Source organism: Lycium ferocissimum, unplaced genomic scaffold, assembly GCF_029784015.1.
Source record: "Lycium ferocissimum isolate CSIRO_LF1 unplaced genomic scaffold, AGI_CSIRO_Lferr_CH_V1 ctg7433, whole genome shotgun sequence".
NCBI lineage: Eukaryota > Viridiplantae > Streptophyta > Magnoliopsida > Solanales > Solanaceae > Lycium > Lycium ferocissimum.
The window spans coordinates 29,148-37,026 of record NW_026726783.1 but is presented as its reverse complement, the minus strand read 5'-3'; positions in this window follow the sequence as shown (position 1 = coordinate 37,026).

Sequence of the window (7,879 nt, the reverse complement as noted above, 5' to 3'; positions counted from 1 at the left end):
CAACTTATTAGGGAGGATTAAATCTTATACTTGGCTCTATCGGCACGATCTCGTAAGGAGTAAAAGATGGTCATTTTTTCCTAAAATAACACACGTAGCCGCTTGTTTATTAGGGGTGGCGCGCAACACATAAACAAGACTCTACTAGACACGGCTCGAGACACTTCCTAGACCGGAACACGCTCTCGATATCACTTTTTTGTCACGACTCGGGCTACGGCCATGACGGGTATCCGAGCTTACCACCGATCACCGCTCGTTCGTACTTATCTCGCTCTGCATATTCATAACATATGCTCATAATCATAGAGATCTATCATCATTTGAAACATATTTACCTTTATAAACATAAGCCCTTCGGCTATCAAAATAATATATATATATATATATATATACAGGCATATACATGAAAATCGTGAGACCATAATACCCACACCACTTGTCTCGAGCTCTACTGAGTACACATATATAGACGGGACGAAAGACCCGTCGTGCCCAAACCATGAATATACATATATGTACGAAAAGAATAATCGATGCCGCCTCCGGAAATGGAGTGCTCTCAAAATCGACTACTAGCTCCTACGGTACGGATCACCTCCCGCCTCACGTCATGGCATGAACACGTTTTCGTCTAAAGAAATTGGAAGTCAGTACGAACTTTGTACTGAGTATGTAAGGCAGGAACGAAGTAAACATAATAAGGAAATCATAAGTCATGAGATGAGAATACAACCTGTGTACTCTTTTAAGTATAGATACATTTCATATACATACATCATACATAAGCATATCATGTGCATTATCATAGCGTATGCCTTATCATACCACATATACATCATCGTACCATACATGCATCACCATATCAATCATACATCATCATGTCGTGAACCCGCATCCGGGTAACCATCATATGCAGCACACTATTGGTGTCATGCCCGGCCGTCTAGGCTCGGTGTAAACATAGCAGCCCGCCTTAGCGGTGACATGCCCGGCCTTCTAGGCACGGTGTAATCGTATGCAGCCCGCCTTCGCGGTGACATGCCCGGCCATTTAGGCACGGTGGAATCATATCATCTTATATATCATATTCTCTATCATTATTATTCATTTATAGACATATCATGGCCTTTATCATAATTTAATATCATTATACATATATAATCAAACCATTCATTAGAACTTGAAAGCAGCTATAGCTGTGTCGGGGTGACATAAGGTCGTGGACCCCCGATTACGTTATGGAGTAATCATAGTCGTTATATCTCACCTTGGAGGAACTGCGTTTAAGGTGAGTATACATGAAGAAAACATCATTAACCTTGTAGGTACATCATATCATACTTTACGGAATTCTTCTTCGGCTAAGCATTTCCATCATCGCATTCTTAGCATATTTCTTATCTTATATGACCATTCATGAACGTAGACTCTTAGTCTTTCGGAATATAGGAATTTCATGAAAAAGGAGGAAAATCATACATAGGATTCATGCCTTAGGAAGAAGGGTTGAGCCTTACATACCTTTGTCGTTTAGTTATTCTATTGCTTGCTCGATCTTCTTTAATGCACTCGTTTATACCTTCAAAGGAGTTCGTATTGACATTAGCTAAACAATCATAAGAACGTACTTACTAAAGCTAGAGAAAATTGGGCACCATTTTCTTTGTTTATACTACTTCCCTCCATATTCCATATCATCTCCCAACATTCATAACATCAATCACAATATCACTAACAACAATCGTCATTCATTTACATTATTCGCATTTCATAATTTCTCTCCAAATTTTCCATAATCATGACCAAAGTTCACTATCGCATTCTTCCTCATACAATACTTGTCTCATGTTCTAAATGTCATTCATAACGTATTTATAATCTCAATATATCCATTTTCATGATTCAACCCCACTACCACTCACCAATGATACTATTCACTCATTTATGACCCATTTTCTATACCCTTCTACAATTCTTGTATTTCAACTTAATAACACTTCAAACATCATGAAAATACCATGAATCTCACCTTAGATAACGTAGAAACAAGCCTTGAGTGGAAGTATCCTTCTAGCACCGAAACCCTATTTCACCTTTCTTGAGATTGCTTGACTTTGATGACTTTAATGAGGTTTCCTTCACTTGATTCACTTCAATTCTTGTTTTTGATCCTTGATTCCCTTTGTTTTCTTGTGGATGAAATATATGGAAGGTTCCAGAGGTCTTGAGAGATGGAAGAAGTTGGTGGAAATGAAATAAATGAAGTGGGGATTACATTTAAAGACTTGAAACATTTCTGTCGTCGGGAATTTCACGGACTGTTCCACGGTCCGTGGAACGTTGTGTTGGCCGTGGAACTGGTCATGGTTCATGACCAGCCAGCCACCATTACTGGCAGGCAGGGTTCACGGACCCCATCCACGGTCCGTGGATCATGGTGCTGTCCGTGGAACATGGTCATGGAACTCGCAGTTCCACCGAAGTTGTTCCCGTCGTCTCGTTTGATCTCCAATCCTTATGGAAACTTCTTAACAATTATTTATCACTTCATTAGCAATATAAAGAACATTATAACTCTTCTCCAAAACATTATTAAAACATCATTGACTTGATGCTCGTAATTTTGCCCGACACACAACTTATAACTCGCTTTTCTTAACAACTTTCTTTCCTTAACTCGAATGTCTTTGGAAATCTTAATTAGGACCATTAAAGACTATTTCTTACTTGTCCAACCTCGTATACATCATGCCTTTCATTGGTCTATTCACTGTACGCTAAGGGAAATTTTCGAGGTGTAACAGCTAGTCTATTCACTGTGCATCAACGGAAAATTTTCCGAGGTGTAACAGGTTCCCAAGGCATCGGGGGTTGACTCGGTCAACGAGACCTCCGTTGGAAATTTCAAGGCCACGGGCGCGTCCGTAGCACATTTTATGTGTGACTATGTGTATGGTATGTAAGTAGATGACCTCAGAAACTAGTCAAAAAATTGGATAAAATTGTGATACTTGGGAAGTTTTTCGGTGTCGGTGCTCGCTTTGCGGCTTTAGCCCGTCATGCCATCCCCCGTAGCAAAGAACTCCGCATTGTAGAAGCAAACATTTTAGGCTTGATTGCTGAAGCGGTCAGGTTACCGCTGGGGCGGTCCCAGTATCGCTAAAGTGGGTGACGGGCAATTTGTAAAATTAATAAAGTGTTAAAAGCCCTTAGACCCTTATCATTTCCCATTTCAAAATTAGAGCCTTGGGGAACAGTTCTTGGAGACCTTTTAGAGATATTCTTGGAGGTAAATCTTGCCTGTTTACTTTACTCCTTCTTTAACCATAATCATTTTAGATTCCCCCCCCCCCTCCCCCCAAATAAACCTATGGTGATGGAAGTTGAAAGAGAGTTTTGATGAACATTGTCCCCAGGCTTATTAATGATAAATTGATGATGTTTATGTTAGATTTTAATGAATCTAAGCTTCTTAATCATATATCTTTCTTTTTTAGTGTTAAATTTCAGAATCAAAGAGTTAGGGTTTATACCTGATTTGGGGGTTTTGCTTGAAATCATAAATTAGGCTAATCCTTGAGCAGAATTAGCAATTAGTGGTTGGATTGTGATCATTTGGTATTTAATTTGGCATTTTGCTTCTGAATTTCCCGTTTTGCCCTTGTGGGCCCGTTTCCCCAATTGCTAGAGCTAGAATTGACCTAATTTAAATAGTAACAATATTAGTATCATTCTTCATGATTTCTTATCTAGAATTCGATTATGCTTAGACTACTTTGGTTTTGAGGTTCAGCGGAAAGGCAAGGTAAAGGAGTGAGTTATTGGTGTTGTGGTTCGGCCATCCAGGTAGGTTATGGCATACCCTTGGTGAGACTTCATATAGGTAAGCGCATATTTAGACTATATTGTCGGAGACAGCATATGAACCTTCGGGTATGAAGTTGGATTGGATATTGCCCTAGGTTGGGCCCTGTTGTGTGTTGGGACTAGCTACCCTATTTTGTTGTGTTTGATTGTTTTATTGTGTTGGCTTGACGCTATGAGTGGTTGATAGATATTGGTTTTTATTTATCATCTTGATTACGATATTGTTGGCATACCCACTGTTGGTATTTGTGATTCAGATATATTATTGGCATACCCACTGTTGATATTTGTGACTCTGATATATCGTTGGTGTGCCTATCGTTGGTACTTGTGGTATTGAGCATGATTGTTGATGTTGATACATGCATTGCACGCACTCTCATTTTCATGATAAATTGTTGAGATATTGATGACATTGATGAAACACTTGATGAGTTGGGCTTAGTTTTACTTGAGTGACATGAGAGGCCAATGTCTAATGTTCATCCCAGAATCGCTAATTGAGTGAAATTGATATTTGAGAAAACTCTTTTACTTGAGTGATGTGAGAGTCCGATGACCGATGTTCATCCCAGAATCATTGATTGCATGGCTGATATCCGACGTTATTTTCGGAATCGTTGATAGTGCATGGACTCCGCGGGTCCCCAAAGGTGGTGCTGGTGAGAACCCCCCGTAGGCAAAGATCAGAGGTCCCGTCTGTCTATTGGGAAAGATCTGAGATGGGTGGCACTTAGACTTCGCGAGTCACGCTGGGTTGTGCTATGGAGACGTCGATATTTCCGTCCTGAGTACATGTGTACACCACATTTGCATGGCATTGCATTGCATTCATACACTACTGCATTGCATTGCATTATGACTTGATTGAGATATTTGGTATGTATTGCGATAATTGGATTGGATTGGATATGTTCGGACTTGGCACGCTTGGGATCCGATGCTTTACACAGGCGATGACGGATACTTGTATTTGATTACATTGACTTATACTTGTTGGTTTATTTGCTTATCTGCTTTACTAGCTGAGTTGTGTTGGCTATGCTTATTCGAACAATGATGCCTACCGGTCATCGTTGTTTGTGCATCGCACTCGCACTTGCTTCGTCGCATTCTTTTATGAATGCAGAGTATCAGGTTGGGTCCACTTCTGTGACGCGTGGCTGATAGTCGCTTCAGCTTTCTCTTCGAGTTTCCCGGGTGAGCATGGTCGTCCGCTTCCTTAAAGACTTTTCTATCTTTATGTCCTATTCTATTCAGAGACATAGACACTTTATGTATTAGTATTTCGGATTATATTATTTTCCTGTTAGATGCTCATGTGTTATTCAGACTAGACCCTGGGGGTGTTGTTATTATTCCACACTATTCTACTACTTCTATATCTATATCATGAGACTTACGTATTTGTACTATTCTGCTGCTTCATTTCATTCTTTTACGTATTTATACATTGTTGGGTTGAGAGTTCGCTTACCGAGGTGGAAAGGTAAGTGCCTGCATTGCTTAGGCAAAATAGGTCGTGACAAGTTGGTATCAGAGCCCTAGGTTACCCGGTCTTTAACACAAAAGTGTATCTAGTAGAGTCTCGTGGATCGGTACGATGAGCTCCGTACTTATCTGCGGGAGGCTATAAGACATTTAGAAAATCTCACTTTCTTTTAACTCTTCGTGCTACTTTGTTCAATTTGGGATCTGGATGGATCAAATTGAATCTATTCTCTTCCTTCACAGATGGTGAGGACTAGAGCTACGATGGCCCGAGGTCAGGTGCCAGGGCCAGCAGCCCACGCCGGGCACTGCAGGGCGCGCTGGCGCCCGGCGGACGAGCGCAGCGAGAGGCAGCGGGCCGCCGTAGCTAGGCGCAGCTCCCGCAGGGATAGCGGTAAGAGAGGTCTCTATCTCCCGAGCTCGAGTATCAACCAGATAGAGACTAGTGGGCTCTCTACAGATTCCTTGTATTAAGATGGAGTCTATAGGAGCTTTCTTACAGTCCATTATTGAGCAGGCTTCTATGGTTGAGGGCGCTAAGGCCCGTGCTTTTGGTAGTGACAAGAGGCCACGACAAACCGGCATTTTTGGAGGTCATGGTTTTTGAGGGGGCGTCAGACAGTTTTGAGGACCTTGCCATATTCTCGTCGTCCCCGTGCATTCGCACTTTACGCCTTCCCCTAGTGAGCCACCCAAGCAGAGAGATCCTAAGAGTTCGTTCCCCAAACCAGCAGATAGGGCTGCTATATCCGAGTGTTCAACTTTCGTGGTCCAGCATTCGACTCCTCTAACCTATTTTTATTTTGGAGAGGTTGGGCATGTTGCTAGGAGATGTCCCCGACCCAGGTGAGATTATCAGCCGCCGAGGACTCCTCTATCATCCGGTGGTCGGGGTGGGACTTTTCAGAGGGGCAGTGCTCAATTAGGCCACGGTACTTCTCACGGTTCTAGAGGTGGTTCCGATCCTGCTAGAGGTGGTTCTCAGAGTATGAGAGGGGGATCCCAGACTGGGAGTGATGGAGCCCAATGTTACTCATTTCCTAGTAGGCCCGAGGCGCAGGCCTCGTATGCCGTGATTTCGAAACCATTATTTCGTCCGTCATAGAAAGCATCTCGTGTTATTTGATCCTGGATCCACCTACTCGTATGTATCCGCATTTCATGCCGTTGCTTAGGATCTGCCTTGTAATAGCATAGATATACCTGTTCATGTGTCTACTCCGGTCGGAGATTCTATGATTGTTGATCGAGTCTACCGGTCTTGTCTGGTTTCTTTTATGGGGTATGACACTTGGGTAGATTTGATGATTCTTGATATGGTCGACTTTGATATTATATTGGGGATGTCTTGGCTTTCTCCTTATTATGCGATCTTGGGCTGTCACGCCAAGACAGTCACCTTAGCCATGCCAGGCATACCTAGGCTTGAGTGGAGAGGTACTCCTAGTCCCGCTCCGAAGAAGATCATTTCCTTCCTTTGGGCAAAGGAGTTAGTAAGTAAAGGGTGTCTAGCTTATTTAGCTCATGTTCGTGATACGATGGTTGCATCTCTACCCCTTGAGTCTATCCCTATTGTGAGCGAGTTCGCGGAGGTATTCCCGTCAGATCTGCCGGGTATGCCATCCGATAGCGACATTGATTTTTGTATCGACGTGGATCCGAGCACTCGTCCTATTTCCATTCCACCGTATCGGATGGCATCTGCTGACTTGAGGGAGCTTAAGGAGCAGTTACAAGATTTCTTGAGCAAGGGGTTCATTAGACTGAATGTCTCCCCTTGGGGTGCTCCTGTGTTATTTGTGAAGAAGAAAGAGGGGACCATGAGGATGTGTATTGATTACCGCCAGTTGAACAAGGTCACTGTTAACACCTAATTTTCACCTCATAAGATGCGTATTTTAATTCTTAAAATTCCGGAGGCAAAGACGAAGCAAGGATGTACCTTCAAATTTTTAAAATTTCAAAATCTCGAGAAAATTGCAAAAATTGACATTTAGTTAATTATTTTGTAAAGTTTGACCATTGCAAGAAACTTACGAGTAATTTACCTTCGTTAATATAATTCAAAAAAAGAAAGGACTTATCCCGCTCCGTTTAACTATGGAAAATTATTAATTAAAGACGACGTATAAATTACCGCTCATTTTTACCGCATTTGTTTTCATTTTTTAAATATTGCTCAAAAGTATATCAATATTGGGCTCATTTTGAAGCTCGTATTTTAAAACAACATATTATAATTTTTATCTTGTCAAAATATTACTTTACGAGGGCATTTTAAGTTAATTAATTTAAATTATATACTACTTTTAAAAAATATGTGGTATATTTTTAAAAGGGGGGGGGAGTAAATAATATACTTACCCACCCCCCACCCCCACCACCCCCAATTTATTTTTCCTGGTCGGGCCCGTCATTTTGTTTTTACCCTAAATGTTGCCCTTCTCTCTTCTTGAGAGAATTCAGTGGCGGCACTAGGGTTCCAACACTAGCCACCGCCCCTCCACCGTGTTTCCAC